This window comes from Hippopotamus amphibius, chromosome 8, assembly GCF_030028045.1.
Source record: "Hippopotamus amphibius kiboko isolate mHipAmp2 chromosome 8, mHipAmp2.hap2, whole genome shotgun sequence".
Taxonomy (NCBI): domain Eukaryota; kingdom Metazoa; phylum Chordata; class Mammalia; order Artiodactyla; family Hippopotamidae; genus Hippopotamus; species Hippopotamus amphibius.
This window is the reverse complement of record NC_080193.1, coordinates 79389092-79415612: the sequence shown is the minus strand read 5'-3', so window position 1 is coordinate 79415612 and position 26521 is coordinate 79389092. Positions and strand designations below refer to the sequence as shown.

Genomic DNA, 26521 nt, shown 5'->3' with positions numbered 1-26521 from the left:
TGACAATTTTACTTCTTTTCCAATTTGGATTCCTTTTATTTCTTTTTCTTCTCTGATTGCTGTGGCAAGGACTCCAAAAATATGTTGAATAATAGTGGTGACAGTGAGCATCCTTGTCTTGTTCCTGTTTTTAGAGGGAATGCTTCCAGATTTTCACCATTGCAAATGATGTTGGCTGCTGGTTTGTTATATGTGGCTTTTATTATGTTTCCTAGGTAGTTTCTTACCTTCCATAGAAGGTAGCTTCCTTCTATGCCCACTTTCTGGAGAGCTTTTATCTTAAATGGGTATTGAATTTTGTCAAAAGATTTTTCTGCATCTATTGAGATTATCATATGGTTTTTATCCTTCAATTTGTTAATATGGTGTTTCATATTGATTGATTTGTGTATATGAAGAATCCTTGCATTCCGGGGATAAACCCCACTTGATCACAGTGTGTGATCTTTTTAATGTGCTGTTGGATTCTGTTTGCTAGCATTTTGTTCAGTATTTTTGCACCTATGTTCATCAGTGATATTGGCCTGTAATTTTCTTTTTTTGTGATGTCTTTGTCTTGTTTGGGTATCAAGGTGATGGTGGTCTCATAGAATGAGTTTGGGAGTGTTCCTCCTTCTGCTATATTTTGGAAGAGTTTGAGAAGGAGAGGTGTTAGCTCTTCTCTTAATGTTTGATAGAATTCAGCTGTGAAGCCATCTTGGCCCTGAGCTTTTCCTTGTTGGAAGATTTTTAATCACAGTTTCAATTTCAGTGCTTCTGATTGGTCTGCTCATATTTTCCATTTCTTCCTGGTTCAGTCTTGGAAGGTTGTATTTTTCTAAGAATTTGTCCATTTCTTCCAGGTTGTCCATTTTATTGGCATATAGTTGCTTGTAGTAGTCTCTCATGATCCTTTGTATTTCTGCAGTGTGAGTTGTTACTTCTTTTTCATTTCTAATTCTGTTGGTTTGCCTCTTCTCCATGTTTTTCCTGATGAGTCTGGCTAATGGGTTTTCAATTTTGTTTATCTTCTCAAAGAACCAGCTTTTAGCTTTATTGATCTTTGCTATTGTTTCCTTCGTTTCTTTTTTGTTTATTTCTGATCTGATCTTTATGATTTCTTTCTTTCTGCTAACTTTGGGGGTTTTTTGTTCTTCTCTCTCTAATAGTTTTAGGTGTAAGATTAGATTGTTTATTCGAGATTTTTCTGTTTCTTGAGGTAGGATTGTATTGCTGTAAACTTCCCTCTTAGAACTGCTTTTGCTGCATTCCATTGGTTTTGGCAGATATAGTTCATCTCACTTTATAAAAAGCTTAGTCAGCTTTTTAATTGGAATGTTTACTTGCATTTTAATGTAATTATTAAGATAACTGAATAAAGGCATACTATTTTGTTATTTGTTTTCTGTTTGTCCCCTCAGTACCTCTTTTTTAGTTCTTTTATCTCCTTTTCTGCCTTCTTTTGCGTGAATATCTTTTAGATGAATATCTCTTAGAATTCTGTTTTAATGTTTATATTAGATTTTGTGCTTATTTTTTGTAGTTATTTGAAGGATTGTAATACTCTTTCTTAACTTTGCACAATCTACTTAGCATTAATATTACATCACCTCAAGTGAAATGTATTTTGTGACCATATAGTTCCATTTATCCTTATGCAATATGCTATAGTTGTCAGATATATTACATTCATATGTTTTATATCCCAAAATATAATTCAAAATTTTTCCCTTTAAAGAGTCATTGTATTTAAGGAATTAAGAGGAAAATAGTTTTAAAAATATGTACCCACATACTAATCATTTCTGGTGCTCTTTGCTCCTTCCTGAAGATTTGAGTTTCCATATGGCATCATTTCTCTCGAGCTCAAAGAACTTCATTTACATTTCTTATAGAGCAGGCAACAAATTCTGACACATGTCTCTATTATACCTTAATTCTTGAAGTACATTTTCTCTGCATATTCATTTCTGATGAATAGTTTGATTTTTTTCTTTCAGCATTTTAAAGATGACTTTATTCTGACTTCTGGCTTTCATTATTGCTATGGGAACAATAATTTTTATCATTTGAACCATCATTTCTTTATATGTAATGTGCAGTTTTCCTCTGATAGTTTTTAATGAAGACTTTATCTTGGATTTCAGTGTTCTGAAAATGATGTGTCTAGATGTGATTTTGTTTGTATTTATTCTGCCACATTTTTTATGAGATTCTTATATTTGTAACTTTTCCACCAAAGAGAGAGGCTTGAGCTAAATGGCTGTTAGCAGCATGTTAGCTTTCCTCCAGTAGCACACAGCCAATTCAGAGCCAGGTCTAGAGTAGACAGTGAGAAAACACTGCCCAGGTACCAGAAAGCTCAGTGCCCACTTTGAAGTTGGTCACACTAACTCCTTAAACCTTAAGTTTACTCATTTGGGTTTTCCTTTTTCCCTTGGTTCTCACTTTCTGTCTCTCCTATATTCATTTTAATGTTATTTCATATGTTGTAATCTTCAAATCATTTTGAGTGACATATGGACTATTCATAGTTAGCATATACAAATATAGTTTTTAAACATTTGCTTACCAAAGCATTTCCATAAAATGAAATAAGAATTTGTTGCTGTCCACCAGGCATCAACACTCAGGCTGTCCATTCAACTTGGTGAAATCATTCACCTAAAATTCTGTAGTTTGCTATTTTTCCCAAAGCATTTTGTTTCCAGTGTTTGTGAAATAGTAAATTAATTCATCTCCCTGAACATGAACGCTAAACTAAGTGATCGACCAGTGTGCTCCTTAAAGCTTAACTTGGGAATGAACATCACTTTCTAAAACCACAGCAAAATAACAAGATCCTGCCTTAACGCAAAGGCTGAAATGTAGTGAAGGCTTTGTGGTGCTATTTATGAATTTTTTAAGCATCTGCCGCTAGCCTGAGTTTCATGCATTCTCAGGCTACTGAATTACATCTTTGTACATACTAAGAAAGCAAGCCTAACATTTTTTACATAGGGGAGCTGTTTGTGAGCTCTGCAGTGAATGAGACTAAACTCAATACTTGTTTATGGCCCCAGAGATTGTTCACCAAGCCTGAAATGTATCAAATAATTACACGGGTAGCAGTAGAAGCTGGAGCTGTGCTTTGTGTGCTACTGGCTCAAGTCAATTACAACTTCTTTCAAACTGCTCCCTCAACTTTTGTTAATTGTAGCATATATTTCCATGACAGAAAGGAAGCTCATCTTTCATTTACATTGCACTTTTTTCCAAAGCCTAAAGATAGAAGATTCTGCCCTGACTAATCATATATCCCTCTCCCCTCAGGATATGACTGAGAGAACTAAAGATGTCTGCTTTTCTCCCCTTTCATTAAAAGGGAGTTGCCGTTCAATTAAATTGAATTTTCCTTTCATTTTCTATGGGCGAGTTTACTTAATATCTCTGTGGGCACATAAAGACATCCAGGTTGTTGCCTATCTGGCTACTCAAGGCAGCACTATAGTTTCACCAACAAAGTAAAGCTTCAGGATCAGGCTGGGACAGAGTCACTCTACGCAGAGCTTTATAATTACCCTGTTGTCCTCATTCTACTTCCTAACCACTAGGAAGCTTATTCCAGGACCCATTCAGACTTGGATCATCTAGATTGTTCCTTATCCATTAAAATTTACCAGTCTTGTTTCTCATTCCTTTAGGCTTATTAGATATTAGCAATTCATTCCTTTCTGGCCAAGGTTAAAGAAAGGAATTGACTGTTTGTCGGCTATACAAACAGAAAGCCTTCTGAGTTGCTTTTTAGCAGCCTGGGCATGGAAACGGCTAAAAGGTTAGAATCTCTGCACTCTGGAAATTAAAAAAAGACCTTAGAAATTGTGTATTCTCCACATCCCATAGATTAGGATATTGATGCTCAAAGAAGCCACCTAACGTTACAGCGCTAGTTAGTTGAAGATCTGGAACCAGAGCTCAGATCTCCTTCTCTTTCCGTACTAATTTTCTGACCTCAAATCTTCAATAGATTTTGAGGCTTGGAACTGCAAGATAACCCAAAAGTGAATCATTGCTGTTTGAGTTTCTGGCATATGTCTATCCGATAATAAAAGGTATAATATTAAAACAGGAGACATATCTATATTTATATCTATGATGCACGTGTATGTTTCTACAATAGAATAATGGAAGATATCTATTAGATAATAAAAAACATAGGGCATGAGATAAAAATTGCCATGTGTCTTCCAGTGGGTGAAGAGGACTGGTGGGAGGCAGAGTCCTTTCTCTTCATTGGGATGTGCCATACAAAGATATTTACACCACAGATCACCCCCTTATATTTTAACCACATAGAATCGGTTTAAAATAACCAGTACATTTATTTTTGAAAAGAGAATTTGTTGCTCCCTCCAAGCATCAACACTCAGGCTGTCCATTCAACTCTGTGAAATGTGTTCACCTATAATAGTCAAATTTGCATTTTTACAAGGATAGACTGAAAGAGGAAACATCACAAGCTGCTTCTTGGGGAGGGCAGAAGAGTATCAATTTAAGAACACAGACTTTACCATTAAATAGACCTGGTTTTGAGTCCCAGGTGCGTCATTTGTTAACTAAGACATCTTTGGAAATTTTTCTTCTTTAGAATTCCATCTTTGGTGAAAGAGTCATCATAAAAAAGACCACTTCATAGAGGTTTCCTAAAGATAAATGAGACAGCAAAGGAAAGTGCTTAGTTTCATGCCTGATTCATAGTAAGCCCTAAATGACTTTAGCATGTTTTAACCAAAGGGGTTACGGGGAAGGGAAGGGGTTATTCCAGGTTTGTTTGGATGTTAGTGAATATTGGAGAAAGGAAGCTGTATTGAATAGAGTTTCTTATCTAACAGGACAAAAGCAAATGGGGCCTTATAATGTCCTGTTTAGTATCAATAACAGATAAGTCATCTCCAAAATCACTCTGAATCCTTTTAAACTGGTCTCCGGTCGTTTTACATGGTTACTCATCCCACATTATCCTGACTACCTGAAATGCTTTCCACTTCTCACTGCCACCCCAGCTCTTGTGGTAAGGTTATTATTATTATTATTATTATTATTATTATTATTAGGCCAAATCAGGAAGGCATGCAGGACCTTAGTACCCTGACCAGGGATTGAACCTGTGCCCCCTCCATTGGGAGCATGGAGTCTTAACCACTGGACCACCAGTGATGTCCCTCCTGGTAAGGTTAGATGTTCTTCAGTCTCCTATCATCCTCCCATAGCATCTCTGTGACAACACTCATCAATATTTATTGTAATTTTCTGTTTCCAAGTCCATCTCTTCAGTGAACTGAGCTCTTTAAGAGAACAGGCTATGGCAATTATAAAAGCTTTAATGTTATGCATCTTTTTATTCCTAGTGCTTAGAAGAGTGTCTGATATATAATAGGTATCCAAACATTATCTGATGAATAAATGGATGAACGAATCACGGATTGCTCAGCCTACCTGGATTAGGACCCCTGGAAAAATTCGGCTGACATTGTTCTTCCTAAAGTGAAGAGCTATCTAATTTGCTCTTGAATGGGTGTAACCAAACATTGGGTATTCTTCTTTTTTTTTTCTTTAGATCTTTATTGGAGTATAATTGCTTTACATTGTTGTGTCAGTTTCTGCTGTGCAATAAAGTTAATCAGTTGTATTTATACATATATCCCCAAATCCCTTCCCTCTTGAGGCTCCCTCCCACCCTCCCTATCCAACCCCTCTAGGTCATCACCAATCATGGAGTTGATGTCCCTGTGCTATTCAGCACATTCCCACTAGCCATCTATTTTACATTTGGTAGTGTATATATGTCAATGCTACTCTCTCACTTTGTGCATTGGGTACTCTGAGTGTCTATTTTTCCAATAAGTATACCTCCCTCACAAAAAAAGAAAGAAAGAAGAAAGAAGAAAGAAAGAAAGAAAGAAAGAAAGAAAGAAAGAAAGAGAGAGAGAGAGGGAGGGAGGGAGGGAGGGAGGGAGGGAGGGAGAGAGAGAGAGAGAGAGAGAGAGAAAGAAAGAGAGAGAGAAAGAAAGAAAGAAAGAGAGAAAGAAAGAAAGAAAGGGAAGAAAGAAAAAGTAAAAATTAGATGGTCACTTTTTTCACTTAGATGTGACAATGTATTCTAAGAAACAACCCTTTCTAATATACCCAACCAAGGCAGAAAAAGAAATCTAGTGCCTAACCAAGTTCAAGTATAAAGTTTACTAGGTCTCCAGAGTTCACCCTCTTATTTAGATGGACTGTGTATTATATAATACTATTGTAGCACTGTCAAATTTCTTGAATCTAATAATGTTCTCTGTCTTCTAATACATTTATATCTGCAAGTCAATTCCTAGAGACTTTATCATTTTCGAGTAAGTTTCTCATCTACTCCATGGCTCAATGTTCTCATCTATAAAATCCGAAATAATAATTGACCCTATTAGGTCTACATAGGGTAGGTCTGAGTAAGAAGTCAGTGATATAAGTAAGACATTCAAAACAGCCCAATGAACAATTCATAAAAGTTAAATATGATTATATTAAAATAGTTTACATTAATTTAGGCGATTTTATGGTTATAGATACATAGTTAGAGGTGTGTAAATAAGTGATTCTTGTAAACATTGGAAAATTCCTCTAAGAACTGAAGAAATTTACTTTAAAAATGAACACTGTATTTGTTACATCTTCTCCTCCATTTTGGATGACATATCAGAAAGTGCACCCTGTGAATTAAGAGGTGTGGGATAGGAGGTCTTCCTTTCTGTGACTATTTCAGTCTATAAATGGCCCCCTAATAGCTCACCCTTTCTTTCTTTCTCTTATTCTTCTTCCATTTTCTCTCTTCTTCCATTTCTACCCCACATGCCAGAATAGAGTTAAAATCCTACATGATCAAGAACATAGTAAAGGCTTAAGTTTGAAACATGCCGCCTCTTGATAGAACATCCTTTTCTCCCCCACCATCTCCCTGCCTCTTCCACCCCTCCCACCCCAGCTAAATGTTCCCTGATTTCCAGCTGCCACCTTGACAAAAATTAAGCCTCAGAGCCTAACATGTAGACCTATAATTTGCTATTTTATTTTGCAGTCTCAGCTGGGTGCTCCCTGTTGCCAAGGATTTCCCACTTTGAAATGAAAGATGAAATAGACACCTGCGGAATTCTTTTACAACTTGTCCCTCATCCTGGTGAAGAGGCTGAATAGTACAGTAGAAAAGGCTTACAGGATGATAGGAGAATAACATTCAGTGCTGGGAGGAGCTCCTAAGGTGACTGCCAAGGTGATTGTTCTGTTCAAAGGGCAGTCAGTCGTGTCCCCAGGGAAAGGAAGGAAAACTAGTTCTTCGAAGAAAAAAATATTTTACTTTTGAAGTCTGCTTCCAGTTTATTTAGCCAGGCCAAATTTCTTCCCTTTTTTTTTTTTTTTTTATTTATTTATTTAACTTGTTTTCTGAGAGATCCGGTTGACCTAGGATGACAACACATTCAACTATATAATTTGAGGTTTGGATCAGTGCATAAGGTACAATTCAATTGTTCATGAGATCCAACCTCAGAATAAAATGGCTTTTTAGCTAAAGCTTTTAGAGACACGAGCCATCTACTTTCTCTTAGTGCTTCAATTCATTTTAAACTCAGTCACAACTGGTCTTTATTTTTGCCATTGAATTCACAATCAAAGTACTAGCAGGCATTCTTCTTTCTTTTTATCACTGGGCAATGTTTCTAGGCTCAAACACAAGCAGAATATGCAACAAATGATATCAAAACAGAATACTATATTATACAACAGGCAGTATTGAGGCAAATCATCCATCTATCAAGAAAGTTGCTATTATGCTATAGTTTCGCCTGACTAAAGGTATTGAGAAATATGTCTCAGGGGAATGCTTTTTGGTCACGTGTAACACCAGAGCTTCTCCTCAAAGACATTAGGATACTTGTTAACCTAAAGTCCCAGCATCCATGTATTTTCCAATGCTTTCCATTCTGGTTGTTCTTTCATACCTATTACAAAACATAAAAACCGAAGTAATCAGCTCTCACTTAGTTCAGAAGAGAAAGTAAGGAAGAAAGGACTCCAGTATTGTAGGGGGTGGGGGGGAATACTTTGCTTAAGTATACACTTTTACTCATGTATTCATTCAGTAAATATTTATGGAGGGCTTACTGTGCCAAGTGTGGTAATAAGTACCGGTTTATAATGGAGAAAAAGACAGACGACACAGTTCCTGCTTCCTGAAATATTCATTTGTCAGCAGACGGGGGGCGGGGAATGGACAATAAACAAATAAGTCCACGTAAATATCAGATTTTAGATGACAGATTCTCATAGACAATAATAAGCACCGTGAAGAAAGTAAGACCGAGTGATGTGCTGTGGGGGGAAGGTGGAAGGAGAGGAACCCCCGATGAGATGAGGGTGACCAGTTCTCCCTGAGATGATGTTCAGCTGAGACTAAGGTTAAGGAGGAGCCAAATGTGCAAGACCAGGCACAGAGTGTTTCCAGTGGAAGGGACAGCGAGTGAAAAGCTCCAAGGAAAGAAAGCCCTTGGCCCTGGTGTCTGGAGCACAGCCAGCTACGGGGGGTGGCGGGGCAGGGGGATGGGGGGGGAGCAGTGTGGGAAGAAATCTGAGAGGTGGCCAGGGGCTAAATTACACAGCCCAAGGGAAGAATGCGGCCATAACTTTCCCTGTTTGTGAAAGGGTAGGAGGGCGGAAAATTCAGCACGAGTAGGGAGTGTTGCCTAAAGGTGTGTAAAGATTGTGCAAAGCAGAGACGAAACGAGATCATCAGACACAGCTCTCACTCGTAATCTATTTCTAAAAACAGGATGTTGCTGCCTTGAGCAAAGTCACTTAGCAAATCTGTAACCTTCTTAACCATGTAGATATCAGGCTCCCCTTGCTCTGGTGTATCAGAAACACAATATCCTAAAATACTGTTTGAAAATAATGTGTTTGTTGTGGTTATATTGAGTAAAATATACAGGTACGAAGCAAAGAATGGAAGAGAATGTGCCAAATGAAACATCTCACTCAGATGGGAATGATAAGGAAATACTTAGTTGTCTCTTGAATGCTATGATAACATTTTTAAAGTAAAAAAAACAAAAACATTTTTGGCTTTCAGGATATCAAAGCATACATTTGCAACTAGGAAGAAAAGCTTTTAATTCATGAAAAATAGAAAGAAATTTTCATTTTTATTTAGATGATTTCATTTGGTCTAGGTAATATAAAGCACCATGAGATATAATGTGGTAATTTGAATTAATAGGTTATCACTTACAGAAGTCTAAGAGATTTCAAGTAAGGGGATGGATTAAATGAGCATCCAGCTGTTCATCAGTTAATTGAGTTCTTTAAAATATTCAATAAGTGTTAGATACTGTTATACAGAGTCTCAGTATGAGCCAATCACAGGGGAATAAGACACGAGACGCCTGCTTTATGAATTTTGAGCTCGGCATGTTTTCCAACTGGCTTATATTCCTTGGGAGATAAGTTGTTCCCCAAATAATTAGGCACTTACATCTTCAATGTGCTTTTGCAATCTGGCCTAATGATGTGACAGAGGAAATGGTCAAAGTGTCATATGGCCTATGGATATAAAAATTTCCCAAGTGTCCAGCTGTCCTTCTGTCAAAACTGCTTTAAATTGTTTATCAACTTGTGTGTTTAGTATATCAGTTTCTGGAACTCTGAATTATTTTATATATATTTATATATTTTAATGTTTCTATGCAAAAGTAGGAGTTCTCCATAGGTGTAAACCTTTGAACGATGGTTTCTTAGATAAGACATAAAAAGGACAAGCAACAAAAGGAAAAATAGATTAAAAACTGCATCAAATTAAACATTTGATGCTATTATTTCAGGTACATCATTACTAAAGTGAAAAGACAATCTTTAGTCTAAGAGAAAATATTTTCAAATTATACATCCAATGAGGGACTTGGTATGTTGAATATATAAAGAACTCTTACAACTCAATAATAAAAAACAACCCCATTGGAAAATGAATAAAGAATCTGAATAGACATTTCTCTGAAGAATATTGAATATGGCCAATAACTGCATGAAAATATTCTCAACATTATTTGCATTTGCATTAGGGAAATGCAACTCAAAACCATAATGAGACGCCACTTTACACTCACTAGGATGACTACAGTCAAAAAGACAGACAATAACAAGTATTGTCAGGGAAGTGGAGAATTTGGAACCCCCGCACATTGCTGGTGGGAATGGTAAATGGGGCAGCCTCTTTGGAAATAGTCTAGTAGTTCCTCAAAATGTTAAACATAGCGGAGACTTCCCTGATGGTTCTGTGGTTAAGACTCCACACTTCCAATGCATGGGGCGCAGGTTACTGGTTCAATCCCTGGTTGGGGAACTAAGATCTCACAAGCCATGTGGCGTGGCCAAAAAAAAAATGTTAAACATAGAGTTATGATATGACCCAGCAATTTCTCTCCTAGGTATCTAAGAAAAATAAAAACATTTCCACACAAAAACATAGGTATATATGTTCAAAGAATATTATTCATAATAATCAGAAATGAAAACAGTCCTAATGAGGATCGTGGATACATGGATAAATAAAATGTGGTACATCCACATAATTGAATATTATTTGTCAATAAAAAGAAATAAAATACTGATTGATGCTATCATATGCATGAACCTTGAAAACATTATGCTAAAAATGAAAGTGGCCAGTTACAAAGACCACATACTGCATGAGGCCATTTGTATGAAATTTCTAGAATAGGCAAATCCAGGGATGCGAAAAGAGATTGGTGGTTGCCCAGGGGTGGGATGGGGTGATTTGAGGAGAAATGAGAGTGATTGCTAATGGGTATGCACTTTATTTGTGGGATGATGATGTGTTCTAAAATCGAGTGTGGTAATCACTACACAACTCTGTGAAGATACTTAAAACCATTCAACTGTACACTTTACAAGGGTAAATTATATGATTATATGGTAAGTAAATTATATCTCAATAAAGCTGCCATTTTTTAAAGTAAATGTTCTTAACAGAAATTATTGCACTATGTGGGTCCTACCTCTGTATATTTCTCCCCAAAAGGGAAGCTTTCTAACATACTAAAAAAGAAATGGTCAAGTAATAAGACCAGAATTAACTGATCTCTCATTGATCTACATATGTTACTAATCAAGCCTAACGTGGATATGGAAACTAAAGGGGGCAAAAAATAAGCAATTTTCCAAAATAGACAATGGTGGCAAAAGTGAAATTTACTCTTGCAGTATATTAACTAATTACTATATTTACTAGGACTCTAGAATTATAGCTTCAGAAGACACTTAGGTAATCACATCATTCAACTTCTACCTTGTAAAATAGGGAAGCAGAGGCCCAGAAAAGTTAAATCTTTGGCCCTCAGTTCACAGAATAAGTGACAGACTGAGCAAGGAACAAAAGTCAGGCCTTTTGAATTCCAATCCAGTAGATAGTCAATTAGATTATGTAGTTAATACACAAGGATCTTGTATAACAGGTTCAACCATTACTTTAAAAAGAAAAAGAAAGCATGCCTTTCTTAAAGTTGTGACATTTTAAAGACAATTACTAGATTTAATGCATAAGATATATTATTTAGAGTTCCATATTAAAAGAAGAGCAAGAGTTTCTATTGGGAGTGGTTGAGCGTTATCCTGGTGAATTCTGGCACATCAGATTAAAGCCAAGGACAAAAATTTATGTCCCCAGACACACGTAAGGGATAAGAAATTGGTTGTAAGTATTCCTAGGGAACATTCTTTTAGGTCTTGTGCAAATCACCACTTACGATCCACTCATACACTCTTGTCCCTTCCATCTCCTGGGTTCCCAGGAAACCTCAAGATGGCATAAAAGTCAAATGAGGTAGGACAGGAAAGGCACAACGAGAGTAAGAAGTCAATAAAAGAGAAAAGTGTTATTTTGCCTACCTTGTGATTAGGGTGAGGGCTGGGAAAGAATGGCTGTGGATGAGCCTCCTGGTTCTCCTATTTCCAATGGTCTAGATTGTTACTCAAAGTAGGGACCAGAATCATCTTGTTAGAATTCAACCCCATCCCATCCCAGACCAACCAGAATCTGCATTTTCACAAGATTCCCAGGTGAAAGGGAAGACCTAGAGAGCCAGGTTGTCTCCATCAATTGTTTCTCTGAAGCACTGCCCAACTGTCTGTATCTTGGGGGTCCAGGTGTCCATGGAGGCTTAGATAATAGGTTAGTGCCTCTATATACTTGGGGAGTTCTAGTTTCTGGGTTCATGTGAAAGTCATCCACTTTAGTTCCAATCAGAAAAGAAGCTGTGCTTGTAGTGAGAAGTATTATGTCAGCCGCCTACCAAATCAACTTCTGGTCCCGAATAATTTCCCAGTTTTCTCCCTCTCTATGTTTAAAAGCTCCTAACGAGTTCCTGTAACATTTCTGTGGATGTATTTTCACTACACTTCTGTGCTTTCATCCATGCAAAATAAGGAAGTTCTCCTTTCTCAGAAATGAACGTCATGTCTCCTGTCAAAGTCCTCATTTTCACAAGTTCAAACTAATTATGGCTGCAGATGGTACCACTAAATAAAGTTCTCCATTGTAGACACTTAATCAGATCAGTATCCCCAATAGAAATGTCTGTCTTGTGGTAAAATCTGTTGCTGTAGGTTAGTTGAGATTTTAAAGTTATGTTGAGAAGTTCTTTATCCTAATTTTATTCCAAGCCAAAGATTGCTATGGAAACTCGTGTGTAGGCTTAGAAATAACCCTTTTGTCTAAATAGTAAAGAAAATGCTGACATCACATTAGCATTTAAACACTGCATGGCTTGTGCAGAGGAGCAGACAGCAGAGTGTGTGAAATCACATCCGAGTTCAGCTGACCAGTCACTGTAAGGATGCTCACTTTTCCCCATCTACAATTGATCTAGAACTCTTCTTGTAATCACTAAACTGTCTTGTGACAATCTCATTACCCTCCAGCATCTCTGCCAGAGGGCAAGTGGCTAAGGGAAAAAGAAAAAAATGAAAAAAAAAAAAAAAAAAACCAAAGAAGCAGTTACAGTTCTTTGTGGAAAACTGCCTTTCTGAGTAATGTTTTACTGTAGAAGGTTAAACCCAAGGGCTAAAATGTATCTTTAGGTGATTACGTTTTCTCCATTGTTCTTTGTTTCCTCTCACTGTTCACCTGGGCAGTGAAGATTTGTCTTCTATGACTTAAAAAATCAGCATCAATAGCACTAAGTTGTATCATAGTTCAGGAAAAGACACAAAGAACTTTTATTTTTTTTTTGGCTGAGCCGCGCAGCTTGTGGGATCTGAGTTCCATGAACAAGGATTGAACCTGTGCCCCCTGCAGTGGAAGCACAGAGTCCTAACCAGTAGACTGCCAGGGAATTCCCAAGAATTTGGTTTTGGTTTTATATTTTAGTGACATGTGATGAACGAGGAGAGATGTGAACCTCTGTACCACCTGGCAGGTCTGTATGAGAAAATGTCCAAAGCTTTCAACATAGCCAAATCAAGAATTTCCAGATTCAGAATTACCTTCTCAGAACCTTATTTTCAATGGGATGGATTTAGATTATGTGAAAGATAAGTGGTGTTTTATAGTGTAGGTGGGGCTCTAGGCCAATATGAAGATCCCCATTATGGGCCATGGTCAAGTGTGGGCTCTCTCGTAACTGAATGACCACTTGCTTGCTGGCTACCCCATGTACGCTAGCTACCCTTGCAGTTTCCATCCCCAAGACAATGGGTCCCCAGACCAAACATTTTGGCGTGGTCTTCACCAGAGCCACATTGGTCCACTAACTCTCCCAGCCACATCCCAACTTCTAGGGGTGCCCTTAGATGTTCTTACTCTCCAAAGGATGGCCGCAAGCCTGCTAGAGGTGTGAGTGTGTAAGTCCAAGTAAAGTTTAATTTATCACATATATCTTGTTTTGTTTGTTTGTTTGTTTGTTGTTTGTTTTTTTTTCCCCTAGTAGCTAACAAAAATAGCAATACTAAACACTGAGTGGTCTGTATTCCATCTCATTCAGTGAGAATCAAGCTCCCTGGCTTCCATTTCATCTCTACTACTTCTTCATCAGTTGAATTTTTAAAAACCACTCATCTCTCTGGGCTTCAGTCTCCTGTTCTACAAAATGGAGCCAAGCATTGTAAGAAAAGCAGCTCTGCCTGCGTTTGGAGAGAGTCCCAGTCTGGTTCCTGGGCACATCTGCCCCCAAGCGTTAGCTCTGAACAAGTCACCAAAATGTTATGCTTTTCAACTACAATATAAAATAATTATTACATTTACGGAAAATACTTGCTGTGTTCTTTCATGAAAAAAAGTGGTTCCCAGCAGTTAAACCACTGACATGTATTTCCTTTTACGTGACCTGAAATTTCTGTGCCCTCAGTAGGCTCTGTAAATAGGTTGTCTTACACTGGGGACATAAGTTTGTGGCAAGAGATGGGTTTGCCTTCATACAAGTTCATGAATAAGAACAAAATGTTTTGCTGTACAACACAATGTGTGTAGCCCTACACAGAAATCTCTATGAAATATCCATGTCCATCTCCATCCATATCTCTACCCTTACTCCCACCTCCATCTCTATCTCTGTCTCCATCTACAGCTACACTTCCTTGAACCATGGAGTTCTTACACCCCATCCAGATTATTTCTTTTCTGACAAGACTCTCCCTGGGGGTGGGGGGGGGGACTTCCCTGGTGGTCTGGTTGTTAAGAATCTGCCTTCCAATGCATGGGATGTGGGTTCCATCCCTAGTCAGGGAACTAAGATCGCACATGCCACGGGGCAACTAAGCCCCTGCGCCACAACTACTGAGCTCATGTGCTCTAGAGCCTGCAGGCCACGACTAGAGAGCCTGCACACTGCAACAAGGAGCCCACGTGCCACAACTAAGACCTGATGCAGCCAAATAAATAAAATAAATACTTTTCTTAAAAAAGACTCTACCTGGACAATTAAACTTTAGGAGTGCAGAGAACACTTGTGCAGAAGCATTTGTCACTGCTGTTAAACTAGTTTCAAGATAAAACCCTGATAAGAAATATAAATAACTTTTCCCATTTAAACTGAAATGCATTTCCAACTCAATTAAATATGACAAAAAGTTGCTGATAATTTATAATTGAACTAAAATTGTTGAACTGTTTTCTGAAAATATGGTCTTTGTTTATTCTGTTTGGCAGATTGACTTGGTCCCTGAATGCTGAGTTCCAGGATGGGATGATTAGGTTTAACATTTAACATACACGTCTATAAACATAGATCTGGACACAGACACAACCAGCAAAATTTCATCTTAGAAGAAGAACATTAGAATAATATTAGAAAAGCAATGTTTTCATGGGGAGGCATTAAGGACTGAATTGCATCCCCTCCCCCAAACCCATTTCTTAAAGCCTTAACTCCCAATGTAACTATACTTGGCCCTTTAAAGAGATCATTAAGGTTAAATTAGGTCATTGGATGGGGGTCCTAATCCAATATGACCAGTGGCCTTATAGAAAGAGAAAGAGGTATCATGGATGTGTATGCATTGAGGAAAGACCATGTGAGGACACAGTGAGACCACTTACAAGCCAAAGCTAGAAGCTGCAGGAGAAACCAACCCTACCACCACCTTGATCTTGGACTTTCAGCCTCCAGAACTGTGAGATAATAATTTCTGTTGTTTATTCCCCTCCCCCCCCACTCTATGGTATTCTGTTATGGTATCCCTAACAAACTAATATGGTAAGTTATCATCAACATGGAGTAGAAGGAGGAACTGGAAATAGGGAGTCCTTCTTTCTGTTACGGACTCAGGGAATAACACTTTTGTCACCTTGAGCAAGTCTCATATGCTTATCAGTAAAATAAAAACCTTGGGTTAAGAGAACGCTGATATTCATTCCTGCTCTCGTTTTATTTGGTCCTATAATAATGATAGTGACAATTATAAAAGGGACATTTGTTTGAAGCAGTCTATGAGCATGGCACTCTCCTCTCAGTGCCTTGGGACACGAGAATGCTAAACCCATTGCTCCTAGGCTGCAGCTCTGCACTATCTGTTTACCTTGTGTTAGAGTCCTTGCAGAAATAGAGACTTTATTTACATAATTTTATGTATTCCTTTCAACAGCTGTGCGGTATTTCTAATCATCTACCCTTCAAAGAACACCAAGAGATAAAAGTTTGAATGTCGTCGTGCCATGATTTTGAAATTTCCTAAGTTCTCAACTGTACACACATACATACTCCCTCACATTGTAGAAACATGCTTTGTGCAGTATATTTTGAAAAACTAATCTAAACCTGTTCATAAACAAGATAGCTGATATTTTGCCTACTGGAAAATGTGTTCAGCAATTTATATGCATTCTCAGTTCTTTGAATCCCCCTAAATCGTCAGGCAGGGTGTATCAACTTGGTTTTAAACCAGAGAAACCAATGCTTAGATGGGATTATTCAGGAGAAATTTAGCTAGCAAAAGGCAGAACAAGGACCTGAACTGGAAGAATCTGCTTCCAAAGCGTGCATGTTTAATGCATTATGCAATTCTTCTTCTCTGGAAGACTTCTAATTTCTGGGATGGGCTGTTTCAGTTAATATGCAGAAACAAATATTCGACAATAATAAAACTCCATAAATTTCATTCCAAACATCACTTCTTCCAAAAGAATGTTTAAGCAAAAAATTTTCCAAGCTTTGACAGTTATCATTTAAGGATCTAAGTAATTTCACCTACAGTTCTTTCTATATCCTCTGCGTACAAAGCCAAGCTCTCCTTGCTGTGATTTCCAACAAAACCTCAAGCTGACAGTTGCATTTAGCACTTAATCTCCATCTAAATAATGTTGGCCCTGCTGGAACTTCCAGTGAAACCAGGTCCAGAATTTGCCCTGGAAAGAGGAAATCACCCTTCTCTACACAGCCCTATGAACAGCCAGCCAAGATCCTGTTTGAGGTATAACTAACACCTGACATTTTACTCCCAAGAGCTGCCTACTCTGGCCATGGCTTCACAAAAGAAACTAACATCCTTGATAGGCAATGTGTCCCAAGTTAGTATGTGAGCCATCGAAGGACATTGTGTCTCTTCCAGGTCTGAGAATACAAGTTTGACCAACCAAATACAGTAGTGCAACCAACCAGAATGCTCCATTTCTTTTGAAAGTGTCATAAAATTATTTTAAATTGACACAGGAACATTTTAATCTGCACAGTAAAATCTTCTAATTTACCTGAAAAATGGTATTCCCTTAACACTATTGCCCTAGATTTCTTTTTAAATTAAAATAATATTTGCACATTTTTTATAAAACCAAATGATATTAATAGGCTTATAAGATAAGTAGCAGTATCTTATCAGATTCCACTGTACTCCCATTTTGCACTCTATTAAGGAAATCATACATAATATCTTACTATCTCTTTCAAATAACATTTTCGTATTCCAACAATTTTTTGTTGTTGTTTCTTAGTTTTAGACATTATACAAGATTTTCTGTTGTCAACTCACACCACCACTACCATTCTCACTTAAGGTCAAGAGCTATGTTCTCCAAAGTCACCTATCCTGTGTGGTCCAGGTTAGAGTTTGCCATCACATGAGATCTGGAAATCAGAAATGCACCAGACCCACAGACATAGAAAACTAACTTATGGTTATCAAAGGGGAGGAGTGATAAATTAGGAGTTTGAGATTAACATATACACACTACTGTATATAAAATAGATAACCAACAAGGACCTACTGTATAGCACAGGGAACTATACTCAATATATTGTAATAAACTATAAGGGAAAAGAATCTGAAAAAGAATGAATATATGTATATGTATTATGAATCACTTTGCTGTACACCTGAAACTAACACAGCATTGTAAATTAATTACACTTCTATTAAAAATAAATAAAAATAAGAAATGTACCAGAATTGATTATTCTGGGAAAGTGGAATGGTCAGATGTGTGTGCAGACATGCACTTCAGAGCGGCTCCTGACATGTTTCTAAAAGGTGTCAGGTATCCCTCTATTGCTTCAGATAGATCTTAACTGCCACATGCTCCGCCCTTCCGCAGCTGCCCCCTGAATTTTTGTAGCAATTTTACTGATCATCACTCTCTCCCACTCCCTCCAGCTCTTCCCTCAGTACCACAACCTCCTGATTCTATACTAACATTCTATGTCCAGGATTCAGAGAGTGGTTTCCGTTTTCCTGACTGAACCCTGACTGGTATGGAGTTGTTTCCAAGGAAATAGAGCCTTAAGGATGAGAATCTGGATGTGGTTCTCTACTAGGACTAGATTCCAAAATAAAAGTAACAATGACCTATGTCTTGTAGCAAATGGGAAGTCATACGATCTGCAGAGGCAAAATGGTTGTTAATAGTCAACAGGAATGGAAAGCTTTTTAGAAGGCTTCCATCTTTAAAAGATGAAATTGCAAACTTTTAGACTACTATAGTAGTGTTGATAATTAGAGTGTAAAACTGTGAGGTTGGTTGATTGCTTCTGTGTGAGCCAGTAAATAGAGAATAAGAAAAAAGGAGGAGCTCAGGACTGAAAATTTCCAGACCATGGTTCACATAAAGAACCAGAGCTCTCCCATAACTTTCCTGAACAAATTCCTTATCTTCTGTAGCTATACAGGGCCATGATTTCTGAAAAATAAATTCAAAATATGATCCTACTGATGGACAAATTAAATTCAGAATCTTATGGAGCCTCTTGTGTTGAGGATAGGACTTTGGTTAGAAAGGGATGAGATTCTGAAAATTAAAATGAGATACATGAAAATTACGATGAGATTATATGAAGATATACCTTGAACACCCAAAACCACCAGGCCACCCTTGATGGGAGGAGCAGCCCTTCCTTTCTTATCTGAGAACATTAGCCCCTCTTGTCTTAGAAATCATATTAAACTGTCCTAATGTAGCTGACTAGCAGGGAGAGTAACCATCCTCGAGGCTCACCCTCACCACCACTCATTGTTTCAAGACTTAAACGAGACTCAAAGCCCAGCAAGCTCCAACAAGACAGGAATAATGTATGCTCTAGCTGGAGGTCTCATAAACACGAAAACTACTTAACCATTTTACAATTTATGTTGGAAGAAAACTGAATAATGTATATGAGAATGGATTCGAAAGATAGGCAATGACTGAACATTGAAAATATTGAATTGGGCTGAATTTATTGATGTGGTACACAATCCAGATAGTCTAGATTCGATGAGATAGTTTGAGTGGCAGGGAGTGGAGCTAATAGTTTTCTTGAAGACGATAATGGCCTATACTAAATGAAGTTACAATATCAAAAATTCCTTGGTATACTCAAGGAGAAAGGTCTAGAAGAAAGGATCTAAGGCTTTGGGAAGCTATCTAAAAGCTTAGGGAAATAAGAATATGGAGTAATATTATCATCGCCTACTTATTTAAACTATAACCATGGATCCAGCATATTCCAGAAGTTACCCCCCTTCACCAGAGTTTTGCGAAATACATTTGTGAGGGGCGCACCAGAATCCAAGCTTTCTAGTGAACGATATCTTTAAACTAGGAACAAGAGTGAGATGTTGTTATAAAAATGAGGTTTGTGAATCCCGTGGGATTGTTGGGATTCTAGAATGGCGGTAGCCAAGGGATGGGGCTTAATCTATAAAGACAAGATGGACATGGTTCCTGTAATGGGTACCAGGACTGAAGCTGTAATCAGAATGTCTTGACTTGCAAAGTTATTTGTGGTGTCCCTAGGACAGAAACATATGGGCAGTCTACAGAAGTCTTACTTGACTTCTACAAGTGATGAACTCTTAGCCTTGTGAACAGAAATCTGACTTGAATCACCACAAAAGAATCACGATGCCTTAGCCAGTTTCTAGACGTGACCCAGTTCATTGACTCAGAGTCTGTTGGAAGCCTGGCTTTCCTTAAAGAAATCTGCTAAAATGCCAAAACTTTACACTGTATATTTTCTTCTTAGTCTTCTCTAATGGGACCCAGAATAACTTAACAGAGCAGTAAATTGAATAAAGGGAAATACTCAGAAACTGGGGGGATTACTAGACACTGACTTAACTGACTAGACTACACTTAATTAGGAGGCTCAACTGATGCTAATTCCAGGGATTCAAATAAGATTAAGGTCAAATAGGACTAAGGTCCACTAAGGTCCAGAGTAGGGGCTTATGAAATTCAGGTGATTCATGGAGTTTGCCTTTGATGCAGCTCACACCAGGTTTCTTGGGTTGCTAAACCCATTGCATGGTTATTTTTCTAGTCCTGGAAAGCATTGTTGGAAAAGACATACTCAGTGACCGGCAGAATCCCCACATTGTTTTCCTGACATACAAAATGAGGGCTATTGTAGTAGGAAAAGCCAAGTGGAAACCTCTATAACTGCCTGTGTCTGTCAAAATACTAAATCAAAATCAAAACTGCCTTTCTGGCAGATTGCAGAGATAGCAATCACATCCCCATTTAATTATCCTAGTTAGCCTATGTGTAAGAAGAATGAAATGGATTATCGAAAATTTAATCAGATGGCAACTTAAATTGAATATAATGTCCCGGATGTAGTTTCTTTGCTGGAGCAAATCAACCCAGTCTCTGTTCCCAAGTATGCAGCTATTGGTCTAATGAGTGCTTTTCTCCTCTATATTAATATACACAACAACAAGTAGTTTGCCTTCACCTAACAAAGACAGTAATACCCTCTCACTGTACTACTCCGGGGATACATCACATAGCCCTATGTTATAATCCACTCCAGAGACACTTTATCATCTTGCATTGCATAAGAGATGATGCTAATTCATCATATTGATGACAGCATGCTGATTGAATGTGCCAAGGAGGAAGTACAAATAACCTGGCAAAACACGTGCAAACCAGAGAGTAGGAAGTAACTCCAACAACATTTAAGCAGCCTGCCACCTCAGTGAAATTTCTGGGGCTTGAGATCAGACCTCTCAAGCTGAGATATATCCTCCAAAGTTGGATACTAGATCCTAGTTACTGCAGTAACTCGGCATCTAATATCTTCTTCCACCAAGAAGGAGGCACAATGTCTAAAGGACTGTTTGAAATTCTGGAAGCAACATACACTCGTATATGTTGAATATGAAGCAAATCATTTACCAGGTACTCAGTAAGGCTGCTAGTTTAGAATGTTCCAATGGGGTCCAGAGTAAGATAAGCCTTATGACATGTCCACCCTATTGTGCAAGCTGCCCAGCCATTTGCACTGCATGACCCAGCAGATGTAATAGAACTTGCAATGGGTATGGCAGATCTGGATACCACCCTAGTCTTTTTGGTCAGTGCGGTTAATACCTTTAGTTTCTTTACTCTCGTCATAGTGGACTTTTCAGGAGGGAAAAAAGGTATACATTCAATCTGTCCTATTTAAGTATAACTCCCTATCATAGCATTTTACAAGAGAATTGATCTTATGGGAATTGAAGACTGAGTTAAGTAGTAAAATGCACTTATTTTTATTTTTATAATCCTTACAACCCTCTGAAATTGATTAGCCAGTCAATTGATTAGCCAGTGCTAGTTCTTCTACATACGCTGTGCTTGTGAAAGTACACTACTTATACATTTTTTTAAAATTTTTATTTATTTATTTTTAAGTCTTTATTGAATTTGCTGCAAATATTGCTTCTGTTTTATGTTTTGATTTTTGCGAGGCATTGTGGGATCTTATCTCCCCAACCAGGGATTGAACACACATCCCCTGGGTTAGAAGGCGAAGTCTTAACCACTGGATCGCCAGGGAAGTCTCTACCTTTTTTAAATGGAAGTTGACTGTCTCAACTGAAATTTTGTTAACATGATAACCAGAGAGCTGGCCTCAGCTTTGGTGTATAAGATATGCTATTTGCTTATTATAGGACCCTTGATAAATCACTTTCTGTGAACCTCACGTTTCTCTTATCGAAAGAGTAACTGAAGTACTTGTCTTTATAAAGCTGATGTGAGAATTATTATAAGATAATGCACATGAAACTTCCTATATGTACTAGCCCCTCAAGTGGGTAGAATTTATGGAGACTTTGGAATAAATAGGAAATGGCCAGCATCGCCATTGAGGTGGCACCAAAGAGAACAAAAGTTCTCTTTGTTGGTTAGCTACACCTCCCGGAAAATACCTAGTAAAGAACCAGAATGTGGGAAGCACTGTTACTATCAGTCCTTTGAATGAGAACATCAGCAGCAACAAGATCCACCAGTAATCCCCAGATGACGCACAACGTGAATCCAAAGGGGCCCAACCCATCCTGGCTTACAAATACTTTACAGCTAATAGTGGTGAATGCTGAAAAGGGAGAAGTGTTTTGAAGCCAAAAGGTCAGGAGGCTGCCAGCAAATGGAAATTTTATTTTTTGAAAATAAAATATTAAATATTGAAAAAAATTCTCTTAGCTCTGATACCATACTTAGGGTGACTGAAAAGACCACTGCCAAATTTGATACTTCAGGATAAGTCATGGAAGTTTCCTGAGTATGTTTTTGGCAAATTTAAAAATTTTTTTAAAGTTTGAGAAATGAAAGATGACTGATGCATTAAAATCTGTTGTTAGAAAAAACAGCTGCTGACAATTTGATAAATTATTCATCCAAGAGTTCCAATAATCTAAAACAACTTCTCCCACATATGTTGACAGGGGAAGAACTATCTAGCAAAAATGATGAAACAGAATAATTTTAGGATATTTCTAAAATGATTAGAAACTCCGTTTGTCTTTTAAGCCTCGTTTGTTCTCAATTTTAAATTAAAATTATTGAATATTTCTGACAAGGACTTGATGTAGCTTTAAAAAATATTTGTTATACACAAAAATACTATTTTAGCAGCATAGCAGAATTTAACATATATAACAATGACCTTTTGTAACAGAAACAGAAAATCTGGACAACTTAGCCTTAACTAAGATTTGGGTAAAAAGAAATTGTAGAAACTCAATAAACACAGAGTCCCCTACAATGAAGGACATCCTGTCATCTCCTGTAGAAAGCCACTGGGCCCAGGCCACACCCTTCACATGCTGGCCCAGGTGCAGTAACTCACTAATGGAAAGGAATTATAAAGGCTGGGCCATTTCAACCTAACATGGGACAACCCTGACAGGCCATTTCAGCTTCAGGGCTCCCTGCAGGTTTGGCTAAGGTTATCATAGAGTATATATCACAGCTCAACTCTCCCTGGACCCAATCCCACTTCCTCCTCCTCCCTTCCAAGGATACTCCTTAATAACATCTGCACACTAAACTCCATCTCCTAATCTGCTTCTCAAGCAAACAATCTACAACAAGGAGCAAATGGCAGAAGTAAAAAAGCAACTTTTCCATCCTTCCTTCAGTAACTCAACAAGCATTAACTGAGTGCCAGTTACGTAGCAAATTAGATTGTGATCCTTTTCAAGGAATGAAATAGTCCCTGCCCCAACGACTTCACAATCCAGTGAGGATGACTGAATTGCAATGTAAACTGTGAATCACAGTAAAATAAGTTCTATGAAGTCTTTATGAAAAGACCCGTAAAGAATCTCAAGTATATGTGGAAAGACCTCTAAAGACTAGATGAACCTCAAAAACATTATGCTGCGTGAAAGAAGCCTGACACAACAGCCTGCATAGCATATAATTCATTTATACGAAATGTCTAGAAAAGGCAAATCTATAGAGAAAAAGCATAGATTTAGTGGTTGCCTGGGGTTGGGAGTGGGAATGGGGATTGACTGCAAATGGAATTGGGGTTCTTTCTGGAATGACAGGTATGTTTGAAAATTGATTATAATGATGGTCGCACAATGCTATAAAATTACTAAAATTCATTGATTTCTACACTTAAAGTGGGTGAATTTTATGGTACATAAATTATACTTTAATGAAGTTATTAAAAAAAAGATATTTGACATTATTTTTCTTCAATGCCATGCAGTGAGTCAGATGCCTTACAAATAACTTCTCAGTTCCTTCTTCAATTTTTCAAAATCACCAGAGGAAACACTTACTTATTCCAAAGGATGATCTGATATAGTCATGGTCTGGGACAGCTAACAAAAAAAAGAGCAAGAATTATGAACGAAATGTGAAAAATCCCTTTGCCTCAAAACTGAGCATGTAATTTACAGACAGCTCAATTAGCAGAATAGACAGCTATGACATGGTCCAAACCTAAAAACAGTCATGCTGTCCTCCCAGATTAGTTCTATAACAGTGACTATTATTTGTTCATTAATCTCAGCTGCGATCTCTTTCAGCATCTCATTTAAAACCCACCTGTACAAAGAATCTGTCCTTTCCATGAGGGAGTTTTAAATGGGAAAATTAAACCTGAAGCATCAGTTCATCCCATTAGTAATTATTCAGGATTGCTTGGGTGCCCATGATTTAAATCTAATTTAAATCCAGTGATGGCTCAAAGAAGAGAGAACATTCATACGTATTTAGTTGAGAAACATTTTGTTACTAGAGTTAGAAATAACTTCAGGGACATACGGATAAATTTCATCACATCAGAAAAGAAGTGCTAATACTATCTAGGATATGGCTTTATCTGATAAATTCTCTCTCTCTCTCCCCTGCTTTCTCTAACTCTTGCTCCTCCTCTACTTTTCTCCCTCCCTCTTTCTTATAAGTAGCACTTGACATACCAGCATTACTATATTAATTTACTCCAAAATATTTACCGCACTCCTATATGTGAGGTGCTGTCATTTAATACTGAAAATTTAACAAGATGTCTCTGACTTCAAGGACTTTTCAACTTAATGATTTAAGTTTTAACCCAAACATTGCTAGAAAATATTCCTAGAGAATGCATGTATAATAGATCAATTTAAAATGCATTTTATTGGAAAGTGATAAACAATTTTTGTTGTTGTATTTTCTGGAAAATTCCAAGCTATAGCTATACATGGCTATTTTTTACTAAGAAAGCATTTCTTAGTAAAAATAAGAAATAAGAAAATCTTATTTTGTATAATTTCATCACTAATAATATTTGACATCCGTATTGTAGTTTTAATTTTGCAAAGGGATTTAATAGCTCTTATTTTGCACAGGCATTATTATTTTAATGTATTTTGTAGAAAAAGAAACTGAGGCTCCAGGAATTAGCGTCTAAAGCTCTGTTCCCATCCAAGGACTCTGTTGCTCTTCACTATTACATATGTTCTCTGCCCTCTTCACTCTCAGTTGATGACATGAAAAATTTAAGCAATCATTTAAGCAATTGGCAAAGAATGTCGACAGATTCCACTACCACATCTGCAGGCTTTTCAGCATCTGTCCTCATGAACTCACCATCTCTTCCATTATTAGAGATGAACTACTTATGCGCCTACTTAAAGCAAATCCCCCCAATTCCTACACTTGATTCCATCCCTTCTTGCCATCCCGAGCATGTTGTTTCAGGAGTAGTTCCCTTCCTTTTCTGCGGTATCTATGTTTATCTCTCTACTGGATCATTCCATTAGCATACAAACACACTATCGGTTTATTCATTGTTAAAAAAGAAATCCTTCCACTTGACTTCTCTTTCTAAATATCACCCCATTTCTCTGCTCCCTTTTGCAGCAACCCCAAAATGTTGTATATACTTAAATATCTAACTTTTCTACTCCAATTCCCTCTTTACTGTCCTCATAACTCCGCTAAAACCCCTTTGGTCAAGGTCACCAACGACACATCGGTAAATCAACTAGTTCTTAGTTCACAACCTACTTGATCTTTTACATTTCATGCAGTTGATAAACAGCTCTTTTTGGAAGCATTTTATTTCCTGGGATATCAAGGACTCACATATGTTTAGTGGGTCTCACCTTCAAGCTGTTCTTTTATATCAGGCTTTGTGATATTGAGCTTGGGATGCTGCAAACCACATTCTCCTTTGCCAGCTGGTCCCATTTAGGTTCTGCCAGTTGGGGCAAGAGGTAAATTGGAAGATGAGAAGAGGGAGAAAAAACCTGAATGGCAATGGAAGAAACAGACATACGGACCCTGGAAAAGGCAGCTGATTCCAGTAGCAACAATTTGTCCTAGTTTGTAGGGTTCCCCCATGTTACCAGAATCAGTCCTCTCTGAATCACTGGGCAAATGATGCCACCTCCTCAGAGGTCTGAGTCCCATGGGTGCCTCTTCCAAGATTTTATATTTAATTAATTCCAACCTCTTTCCTTTGCCTCCCCAGCAAAGGAATGGTAACTGCTTCCTGAAGTTGTGTCTTCTTGCTGCCTTTTCAGGTTTCTAATACCTGGCTACCATCTCTTTACATTACATCCTCCAGTTAAGATCGTTGATGTGGTTTCTGGTTCCCAACTTAACCCTGACCTATATAGTGATCTAATCTAATCACATAGCTTGAAATACTACCTTTATCCTGATGATTTCCAGACCTTTCTTCCAAACTCCAGCCTTGTATCAGGTCGAATGATGCAAAATTGTCCTTTTTACCATTATACAAGGTTGAATATCAGCAATTACATATGATTCAATGCTAATATA

General features: G+C 37.7%; 1 pseudogene; it reads right to left on the bottom strand.

Moving 5' to 3' along the window:
* Nucleotides 1-25924, bottom strand: part of LOC130859188 (60S ribosomal protein L7a-like) — a 44768-nt pseudogene extending 18844 nt beyond the window's left edge.
* Between the last annotated feature and the right edge of the window lie 597 nt (nt 25925-26521).